This window comes from Typopeltis vanoorti, chromosome 3 (genome assembly GCF_054136105.1).
Source record: "Typopeltis vanoorti isolate ZY-2024b chromosome 3, IOZ_Tvanoo_1.0, whole genome shotgun sequence".
NCBI classification, from domain to species: domain Eukaryota; kingdom Metazoa; phylum Arthropoda; class Arachnida; order Uropygi; family Thelyphonidae; genus Typopeltis; species Typopeltis vanoorti.
The window spans coordinates 88736602-88748902 of record NC_143551.1 but is presented as its reverse complement, the minus strand read 5'-3'; the positions used below and the strand labels follow the sequence as shown (position 1 = coordinate 88748902).

At 34.5% G+C, this 12301-nt stretch overlaps 1 pseudogene; it reads right to left on the bottom strand.

The window, feature by feature from the left end:
• Positions 1-249: 249 nt before the first annotated feature.
• LOC150108363 (metabotropic glutamate receptor 3 pseudogene) lies at positions 250-5165 on the bottom strand (annotated as a pseudogene).
• Between the last annotated feature and the right edge of the window lie 7136 nt (positions 5166-12301).

Below are 12301 nucleotides of genomic sequence, written 5' to 3'. Positions count from 1 at the left end.
TATATCGCATGTCAATATGTGGTCTTGTCCTTTTTCGGACTTTTGTCAATTGAATATCATCGAGGAATAACATAGTTCGAAACTTGTGTCCGTATGTAAAGGACGTACGTAGTCAGTGAACCAACTATGCGCTAGAGATGCAATTTTCTTAACAGCCTTTTCTCTTTCTTTCCTTCACTTGGTAATTGCTTATTACAGCTGATGCAACAAACATCTAGTCTATGACGATGAAAATATCATCTTACATATTCATAAGTGTCTTGGACTGCTTTCTCGAAATTCTAACTTTTGCTTTTCAAGGATACGAAAATGTGCAAGAGAATTGCCATCAGCAATTATTATATCGGTGAAATCTAATTTAATGATCAGTGGATATACTGTTTCCTATGTAAGAACACAGCAATAATTGCATAAGCAAAGCAAATTATGAGATTTTTTTTGGAACATCAAAAATTTAGAAAATTGTAATAAATAATATATAGAAATTTATAAAGTGTTATTTAAATTTCAAAAATTATTTCTAAATTAAATTTTTTGAAATATTTTTAAAATTTTATAAAAATTTGAAAAACACCATTTATTAATTTAAAATTAAATAAATAAAGGAACGGAAAAGTTTTGGCCTCGAAATCACCAGAAATTGTCATCAAAGGAATTGGTGATTCTTTTTACCCTTGGAGGGTAATGGATGGCAGTGCTGTAGCCAATGAAGTTCTATCTGAGGCACGGCTATTGCTGTTACAGTCCTGCCATGATCAGAGCTTTAATAGCTCAATAGTACCTTATCCCTACACTGTCCTCTACAGATAACGGGGAAGATGAAAAGCATTCTTGCTTCGCCCCTTTAGCCAGTCCTTATAAGGGCCTCGAAATCAGGAATATTTCATGACAGTTATATATATATATAAAATTTAAGATGACTAAATATATTTCGTGACAGTTTTATAATTTAAGATGGTGACTAAATTTGCTGGCTCTTCTCAATTTTGATTTTAGTCAGATCATTTTAGTAGCACAAAGATAGAGAATGTGCTATTGATAACAATAAATGACTTATCCACAGTATTTAAGCCAAAACGGTTCTATGTTAATTACAATAACGAACTAATTATTGTAGTCTCGAATAATTTCTATCATTGTTGGAATATCTGTGTAATATCTAGTTTCCTCCGATTGTTGATACAATAAATAAAAGAATTCAAACGTAGACATTTACTATTATTTCTAAGTAAAGAAATGGAGGCGCTTTTCAAAAAAAAAAATTGATGAAAACATTGTGCATATGCAGCTATGAAATCACACATCACATTTCATCGACTTCTTCCAAAAAAAAGAATAACATCTTCTAGGAAAGGATGGCTGACGTAAGAATGAAGTTCTACAGTGTGAAGAAATAAAATGAACAAGAAAAAAGAAGAAAAGGGTAAAGAGGAACACAGCATTTTTTTTTTTTCAGCGCTGAACAATTTAAATCACAACACGCTATAAAGGATTGAAATGGACGTGGGTTTATGTGACAAACGAAACACATTCGAACATCACAATAAAAACTGGCTAAAACAACTGGAACTCTCAGACCAGAACAATTACTTTTGTAGCGAAATTCTGTCAGATACGGTGCCTTAAGATATACAGCAATGTAGCACGGAGCCTATGGAGTATTTTTTTTTTTCTTTTTGAATTGGTTGCGAAAAAAAAATCAGAAATTGGCAATGCGCCTCGTATAATGTTGGCAGAGTGTTTGGAAATCGAAAAAAAAAAAAAAGGAATGATATACATGACTCAGAAGTGGCTTTGACTGGAGATGTAGCCATGTCGACAATATTTTCTTGACGCGTTAAAATATTTGCTGACCAACACATCGTTATAAGTTCATTTACAGATATTCGATAACAGAACACGATATCAATACTGCTATTCCATCTTTGATTTAATATAAATAACGTCTATAAGAATATTTAATTCTTGCGTCAAACGTAAATCTTTGATTTTTAATAATGTCAAAGGTTATACACACGAGCCTGTTTTTAGGTTCGATTATAATCTTTCTATGACTAGTAATCTTTTTTTTTTTTTTTTTTTGACATTACATGACTATATAAAAATACAATATCTGAATAATCTAAAGGGAATTATTGTTGTTTGTTTTAACCTTCTACAGTTTCTCTTAAAGCAGACGACATTTATGACGTCACGAAAGCTGAATGCACTATTGGTAAAAAAAAAAAAAAACGACAATGGACTGAATTCCCGCATGCACAACAATAAAACAATTCTGTTTATCGAAGGCATTCGAAAAAACAGATTGTTAAGATTGTTTGTTATTTTCTATCTTTTAAAATGTGCTTTACAATCGTTCTATTCTTTACAAATAAGAAAATTAATAGCTAGCCTTTCACTATAAAAATGAAAAAAAAAAAAAAAAAGCTAGAAAACACACAATCAGACCCCGGATTTTATTAGATTTGATAAAATTAAAATTGACACCACGTCGCTGCTCTCGTTTGCACAATGACAATAAACCGCCAACAAAAGAATAGAACTCTACGCACTTATCCAACGGGACTTAAAAGACCTAGACGACGTCATTAGAGTTTGCAGGTTGCTCTGTTGAATAAAAAAAATTAATAACACTTGTTGGGATGCTCGCGTATTCAACATTTTTTTTTCCTTTTCTGAATATCAACCTGTACGTTGCACAAACAAATCCCTAGGACTCTTGCTTTGAATTACTAAATAATTATTTTGGGAGCGTTTTTCGTAAGAAATACAAAGAGAATAGATTGAGGAGAAAATATGCAATTTAACGAACATTCAAATGTCGTTTCTTACAGTGAAATATTCTGCTATGTTTCAATTATACTAATTGCTGTTTAACTATGTTGAGTTTATGGGATCTTCGCAGATAGAACCCGCTTGGAGAATCAAAAGGAAAGAGTCCAATTATTTCATTTGTGTGCAACTGTTTTTTTTTTTTTAAATTTAATATCAGGATATTTTTCTACGATAGAGTATCTTTCCTCCTTTTTCATATACTTTTTTCTCTATCAAACTATTAAAACGAATCATCTCTTTCCGGTCCGATCAGCTCCTTCTGGTTATATACTCATTGAAGCCCCCATAATTGCAGAATGTCTTCTCCTCCCTCCACATGGAATTAGGCAGGAATTTGGAGACAATCTCATTCAGGAATCTGAAGTGAAAAGATCCTCGATAAAAGTTGCCAGCAGAAAACTTAAAATATTAAGCAAAACTTAGCATTCATAAAAGCCTTTCTTTTATGAATGCTAAAATTTCTACAAATGCGAAATCTTTAATCCAGAACTCTTGAATTTTGAACCACATATATTCTGACCCACCAGACTACTTATCAAGAACATTTTATTAGTTATATTTTGAATACTGCGTCTATTTTCGAACAAACACACAGTCTGCATCTACTCTCCACAGAGATTAGAAATGACAGAGTTAGAATTGCTGTTTCATTATCTACAATTTACACGTAAAACACAACAGAAAACATGCAGCCTACGCAGGAAACTCCACAGCAAACCATTCATTGAATAGTATCACCACAGTGGGCGAGGAAGCCTACTCGATGTAGTTTCAAGAAATACGTGAAGCTATTTCTTAGCTTCATGTAGCTAAGAAAGCAAACACGAAAATGATTTCCAAAATACATATTGTTGTTTATCTGTTATGTATTTCAGAAATATTTACGGAGATAGTTTGCTTTGTTACGTAATAGGAATGTAGTAATATGAACACATTAATAAGTAATCTTAGTATTCTAGCCGTTTACTGTTGAATATGTGCTATTATTAGTATAATAACAGTATGATAATACTTCGTAATAATAACGTCTACAGTGCAAATAACGTCTGCAAATAAAAAAAAAGTGTTTAAACACACTTCTACCATCATTTTTTTCTTTTTGTTTTGTTTTCTCAGCAAAAGCGATCCTTATTGTCATCACGTGTAAAGTAGATAAGTAAGCTTATCATCATGTAAACGTCATGATGCATAACTACTTGTATTTCGACATATCCACGTACACGGTATTATTCAAACCTGAAATGAGCAACCGATGAAAACTAATTTATATGAAATACAATGTTTAACACGAGTAATAAGAGCGTCTTGAATTATATTCAAGATAAAAATATCCGATTGCACAATATAGAACAAAACGAACGATGAATATATTGAGGGTGATTTATGTCACGCTCCTAATATACATCGGGACAACCGTGAGAGGAAACAAAAAGGCAAATGATACTAAATATTTCCGAGATCAAGCATGCATAAAATACGGTATTGTCATTATTAGATTTTTTCCATTGTTGCGAAACAACCAGTAGAACGAAACAGACGTGCGAAATAGAATAGAATATAGTAGTTAGATTATTTTTTTCATTGTTAATAAACAATCAATAGAATGAAAGCCAACAGACGATATCAATTCTTTTTTTTTTTTAATAAAATATTTTCTCTAACTCTTTTCAATAACAAAGAATTATTTAAAGCTAATAAACCACTAATACACTTCAACTCAAACAGTTGAAGTGTATTAGTGGTTTTGGAATTTTCTTTTCATAAGATGAAGTTACGACACATAATTAAAAATTCGAGTTAAAATCAACCGTTTGTTATTTACTTAAACCAGATACTGATGAGATAAATCAATTATTACTGGATCAACTATCAATCGCGTAACTTTCATTCAGTGAATGTATTTCAGAATAACAGGATTTTAATGTTATCGATTGCCTTTCGTGAATTAAATACATCATAAAAATACCACCTACCCGAAAAAGTCGAAGTATATTGGCTACCATGATAGACTCGGAACTAGAAGATGAACCAATGACACCAACCACGGGTTTTCTGGGAGTATAAATAGGGGCTTTTCCATCTTGACAACGATATTCCGAATTATCCATAGTAGTTAGAGATGCTTTGACAAATTCCATGCTTTGTTCTAACGCATAAGTGTCCCTCGAACATGTATCTAAGATGAAGCTTCCCAGTGTCACATTGGGAAGGAGGTTGATGGTGTCTCTGTTGATACGGTCCACTGCGAACATCATTGCTTCCATACGTTGAATACCTTTTTCTTCTTTAATTGGCCCACATTGACCCGTTCCTTCTCCGGCTTCGTGCATGGGAAATAGACCACCAAAGATCAACTCTCCGTCGGACTTTAAATGATAAGATTTCGTCTTGACTGTTGCTGGAGTGATGATAAGAAGTATTAAGGAAATCACGTGTAGGTGTTTTTTCGACACCCATTTCACAAAGTCAGATCGTATTAGGATAGCGGATTTCTTCATTGCAGCACCTTCTGGTTACAAATAAACCGCTGGTCGCAATATTCAGTGGTGTGGTTGTTATAGCAACATGTTTCTAAGCCAGTTTTGCAGGATCTGTGCGACTCTATCCGAAGTAAAAAATAATTAGACCTTCCAACTTACACATAGCAGTCTCATTAAAAGGGTTTCCTTGAATTGTGAAGGCAGGCAGTGCAACTAGTAGCTCTAGCGTTGCTCGCCCCCCTTTTGAACGCGCGACCTTGTTACTACGGCATCTCGTAAGCATCCCTTCAATTAACACAAACCGCCATTATTTCGTGGAGTGAAGGAGTTCGAAGAAAAATCCGACATTTGTCCGAACCGTTCAAAATAATCTTAAAGAGTGTCATACTGATGCAAAAAGGGGGGAACCTCCGTTTGCACACACACACACACACACGCGGAAGCTCAGGAGTGGTACATACACACACTCAGCGTCTTTTCTCTCTCTTCGACTGGATGCTCCTGTATGCACCCGGCGAATAGTCACGCATGCGCACTGTCGTTGTTGACAGGAAACTGAAAAGATGTGACTTTGCTTTTCGTATCATTAGGCATGTTTGGTAGAGTTTGATATACCTGAGGGGGTAGAAATTATTACCAGTGGATAGGAGAGGGAATTCTTGATAAGTATGTCTGGGAAGTTCACACACAAAGTCCAAACACAACACACTCACGAACATACTCATATACAGAGCGATATCCCCCATCTGGTTATCTATTGTAAACAACTTAACAGCTGGGGAATCTCAATGCTCTAGAAAATTAATAGGAACTAATTTTTGAATAGGATGCAAAAATAAAATCATTAACTACGTTTGAATTAAGAGACGGTACTGCAAAGATAGTTTCTCCATATTAATCATTAAATAATTTTCTGTGCATAAATGATTTTTTAGACTTGGATAACAGCATAATTATCATTTAACAATGATCAAGGAAGTGGACTTTACCAATAGCTTGATACAGTAGCGCACTCAGGATTTAGTCTTGGGGGGAGGCCTGAGTTGAGTAGACGATTTGAGAATACACACTAAGCATCGCATACGACCTATGACTGAGCATCTGCAACGATCGCTAATTCATAAGTAGTGTAGAAATAGAAGACACGACACAATATAAATAATAAAAAAAATTTTAATTAGGAAAAGAGTTTTGGAAAATTTTCTAGTGTTTTTTTCCTTTTTCTTTGGAGGGGGGGGGGGCAAGACCCCTTGGCCCTCTCTCTGGGTGCGCCACTGGCGTGATAGTTGGAGTAATTTAAACAATGGGATGATTGTTGGAGCAATTTAAACAATAAAATAATTTATTTAAAATAAAGAGCCAATAGGCTTCATTTCGGCGATGTAAACATTATTTAAATTAAGGGGATATTAAATCCCACATTGTTTCAAAACCCAATAAGAAACTCAAGATCGGAATCAAAGAGTTTCATATCTTTTATAGTTACTATATTCGGCATGAAACTCTTTGATTCCGATCTTTGAGTTTCTTATTCAGTTTTAAAACAATGTGGGATCTAATATCCCCTTAATTTAAATAATAAAATAATTGTTGGGATAACTAAAACAGTGGCATGATAGTTGGAGAGATTACAATAATGGAATAATAGTAGTTGAACAATTTAAACAATGGAATCATAGTTGGAAAAATAAAAACTATGAAATCATAGTTTCAGCGATTAAAACAACAGAATGGTAGTTGTTTGAATAATTTAAACAATGGAATGAAAGTTGAGGAAAGTACAACAATGGAATTATAGTTGGGGCTACTAAAATGGGGAAATGATAGTCGGAAAAAATTAAACAATGGAATAATCATCATCAGTGGTTCCAAGAGTCACTTAAGCGACCATGGTCTTCCATGTATCCTTGGACTTCGTAACCGTAATTCAACGATAAGGTGGTTAATCATATGCCTTTAAATATCCTTTTGACTATACATTGCGTGTTCTACTGGCTGGTTTAGTCTGGTTGAAGGACGAAAAAACCCGAATTTCCGTATGAGACCGGCTAACTCATACAACCATTCGAAAAACTCTGATAAATATTCTTTGCTTCCTATACGGGATTCAATCCGAAGTTTTTTCAACCAAACAGCTTCTTCTGTACCGAGCTACAGAGGCTCTTACAATGGAAGGATAGTTGTTGGAAAAATTTAAACAATAGCATAAAATGATTATTGGAGAAATTTAAACAAAGGTGAAATGATTGTTGATGACAACGGTAATCTCTCTGAGTCAGTATCAAGTAATGGAAAAAAGTTAAACAATGGTATCATCGCTGAAGAAATCTTTAAAATAATACACCTGCAGATGACACCAATGTCATGATCATTGGAGGCTTTCATACTCAGTATTAGTCATTCATAAATCAGACGCTATAATTTCTAGTGAAAACGAATTGTTTAAATTTATTTTGTTTTTTTTAATGAAATCTATTATACAATTTATTCTTTTTCAAGAAGAACTGAAGGCTGTTATCATGATGTTCTTCATAGAGTACCAGGAAAAGAATAAATCAGTGGATAAATGCAAACAAATTTTAAAATTGCGACGACAGAAGGCGCTGCTATACAAAGCTTCACTTAATTACGTTTTTATGTGAATTTTGAATGAATATTGCGCAGGAAAAACACACAAATTTGTCACCAGTTTACGTCATTCAAAGAGTCCTAGTTACGGATGGGCAGTGGACCATATGACATCCCGTCTCTTCCCTCTAAGCCTTCCATTACGCTGATGGATTGCTCTTATATGTCTGTCATGCAGAAAGATTAACTGAAGCTTCTGCTGAGTCTTAATAAGCTTTTCTTATTTTCTCCTCGTAATCCGGATCACATCCTACAGGTAAGTTTGATCTGGAAGAACTTAGCAGGAAGAGAATTGGAGACTTCTTCTTCTTAAGCTCTTGACCACACAAGAAACTGGTTAATTGTCTTAGTTAAAAGTTTAAGGTTGTTTGTAAGAAGTGCAGAAAAGATATCAATCAACAAAATGGAAGAACCCTTTTTTACGTTGTTACGTATTTCTCCCATAATTCCTTTTTTAGTATGCGGCTATCATTGTTGTTGTTTCCTACTGTTCGGATCGCCAACACCCATAAAGTGTGGAAAGGTTCGTGTAACAGAGTAAAGGAGCTCAAAATTAATGTCCCGTAACAACTCCATGCATCATCTCATATCTTAGGAAAGTTTTGATCTTTATTTATTGTTAAATGTTTCTGGATAATTTGCAGTCTTGTTTCACTCTAAAATGAAAATTTAAAAAAATATATATTAATTCTCGTCTATTAATCAAGCTAACGGAAAACAGAATTTTGAAAGCAATAAAAATTCTATTGGAATTAATATTTTACTCAACTCAACATTCGGGATTTGTCTTCCATACGATTACTGGACTCATTTTCTAAGCTAGTTATTCAGTATTTTTTTTTGGGGGGGGGGGGGAGTCAACCAGTGTCCTCTAACGAGAAGAAACTGATGTTCAGAAGAGTCCACAAAGCGTTTCGGTATTCACCAATCCTTTTATTTTAAAATTGCAAATTTCTTTAATGATTAATTTAAAGATTTAAATATGTGTATTCGTAGATATTTTAACTAATTTTGGTTTCTTTATCCTTGGATATTCTGACTACTTGTGAGCGTAGTTGTTTCGAAATATATTACTAAACTGAATTTAATATGACAAGTGGAAACAGAATGGAATTCGTTTTGTGGTATTTCACATATGACGTTTTTTGTTTATTTATTTTTAACTAAACTAGATCAAAAATCAGTAATAGGAGCAAGCAGGTTTAAGGCAGGGATTTGAAGCAAATGCTACCTAATATAACTTCACATTTTTTAAGGTTAACTCGAATTTAAGTTATTTTCACTTATTATGTAAAGCCTGTGTAAATGACGTATGCATCCATAGCGCTAGGTCACCCGAAGGAATACCGTTGTAAGTTCGATTCTAGTCGCCGATTAGAGGAAACGTTTAAGCGTTTCTTTGATCGGTTCTCCGGGTTAGTTGATCTCTAAGACAGAGAAGTGTTCCCTTCACTCCACGATAAGCTCGGAATTTTCATCCCCGCAGCTCAAGAAAATAGATCATAGAACCCACACCGTTTCAAAGAATAACATATTGTGTTAGAGTTAGGAATCCCGAGATGGTGGGAGTTGTCTACTATACTCCTCTCACCTGATACCGTTTAAAGGCATTGATATCCTTGGGCCAGCCATCTCAGATTGGCAATGGTGAAGATCGACTACTCCTCAGTCTCCAAACGTTAGATAGGGGTGAAACAACCTCATCAACTCTCTTTGGAGATCAAAAGGCGTGAGAAGATTTAATTTTTTTTTACTTATTATGTAAATTATAAAATATATTTAGTTTTTTTCAGAAATAAGTTTATTTAATAAACAACCTATAAATAGTGTAAAACATATACTAAAAACTGAAAACATAGGACGTGATTTTATACAGTCCACATCATAATATTACAGCTGCATTATAAAAATGAACTCCCAGAACCACCTCAACTATTAGCGCATCGTGCTCGCGTCGAAGAGTCTGGTCGGTGATAATCAAGTACGTTAAACCCAACTAAGTGCATTTTTTTTGTTTGTTTTTAGAGATTTGAAGGAAATATTCTTTTTAAAACACTTAGTGCTTTCTTGGTCATTTTAGCAAGAACATTAGGGATGACTAAGAAACAAAATCATCTAACAGCAGTTTATATTGTCTTATGAAATTACAGTATATTTTTCTTGCTTTGAAGGTCATGAATGAATCCACTCGTAAAGTTCATTATTAGTGGGGAAAACAAAATCTTTCAACAAATTATTTCAAGCATGGCCATTCCTTGTGAAACAGTTCTCTCTTTGGATATTTAATTTATTTTTTTAATCACGTGTCGTTTCTATCAATGACAATCTCTTGTTTATCTTCGGTTGAACGAATATAATGTTTATACCATTCGTTAGTTTTCAAATCTCGTCATTTATATTTAATGCCAACTGCGTAACTGTCATTGAATTACAAAATTTTGTAAGAGAAAATTATACATAATTTCTGTTAACAAAAAATCACTCAAATAATTCCACTTAATAGAAGGAAAGTTATCTTGAATTACTGATATTGGCTCAAACCTATCATACAATAATTCCTTACGTAGACAAGGAGTTAGAAAAAAAATTGTTTAATGTATTTCTTGAAGTAGAGGTTGTAGTCTTTGAAGTGGGAGTTGATGGTGGCCATTCTTTCATTTCCGGTCGAGACTCTTCCTTGAAAATACTTCTAGAAAACACAACGCAGAAACAGAGTCCCCTGTGAGAAAGTGTTTGCAGGGAGTTTGGATGAGAATATAAAGGGATAACGCATTAAGAAGATTATCCTTTTCTGGATAGAGTTGTGCATTCTTGGAGAGTTTTATGTGATTATGACTGGAGATTGAAAATGAAATTCACTAGATGAGCATCTTTCCACTGGATGAAGAGAGAGAGAGAGAGAGAGAGAGAGAGAGAGAGAGAGAGATTTATTGGAGAAGTGAAGTGAGTTTAAAATATTCCATGTTTGGTCTGTAAAGCAGGGTTTCCAGACTATATAAAAATACCAATCAATAAATGCAGTGTAGATGTCATCGCCTTGTCGTTGTTTGGAACTACGGTCGAAGCAATTAAAGCTATGAGGCTGTTGTATTTTGTTGTAAATTGCATTTGTTCTTCTGATCACTTGGACTGTATTGTCAGCGCAACGACCACCACAGTATAAGACCGATAAATTTATTTTTAAATGAAAACTCCTTAAAGCAGTTCGCCGCGTGGTAGACGAGGATCGAACTCAGGCCTTTCCAAGCAGTGGGTATCGTCAATTCAGAGAATTTACTAAGGTCGACTATCGTTGGTAATCAGTAATGAATTTTTTGAGGTCAGGGAGAGAAAGTCGCTACTATACATGAGGAAGAGCGTGGGTAAAAAGGTACAGTGTCCTTGGATACTCCAGCATGGATAGAAAATCTGACTAGAGAAACTATCTATTATAAGGCAGTGAACAAATCGAAAGGAATTTAACAACTTACTTGTAAAGGGCTGAAGGCAAACTAATAGTTTGATAAAGAGTCCACTCTGGTAGATTTGATCAGATGTTCTCCAAATGTCAAGAGCACCCAAAATAGTTTCTGTAAATTTTTCCGTGGTCAATATCCAACGCTAGATAAGTCAGGTTAGGAGATTTGCTGTGGAACAAGATTGGCAATATTCATATTTGTAATAATTAACAGCCAACGTTTTTTCATGTAGTGAAGAAGTTGGTTATTGATGACCTTCTCCCTTGTTTTCGAGAAGATTGAGGTAAGGACACTGGGACAATAATTTGATGGCTGACTTTTATCTCTTTTATCAGAGTTAGGTTGGAATAAAATACCTCCTTTTATGCTGTTGAGTAGATGCCAGGTAGGACAACTTGTATACTAGATACACGATTCATTCTCGTATACAAATTATAATCACATACGGTAAGATTTCATTTCGACGAGGAGCCTCATCGGTATCCAGACCAATAATATTTTTTCGAATTTCTTTCCGGCAAATGATCAGAGAAGGTATGCAACCCATTGTTCGTAATATAGCGGGTGGGATTTTCGTTGAGCATCTATTCAAGAGGTAGAAAAGAAGACAGATGGTGTCAGTCCTCTCTTTGGGGTACATTACAATGGCATCAAATGGATGCAATATCGGAAAAAGGGCGGAAGAGTATACGCTTTTTTGTGTGCGATTTTAACACACACACACACACACACACACACACACACACACACACACACACACACACACACACACACACACACACACACACACACACACACACACACACACACACTTAGGTTGCCTATGTATCAACGACATCGTTAGCTTACAATAAAATACATGCTGAATTATACACACAATTATTTGCCAACATAGTTGGT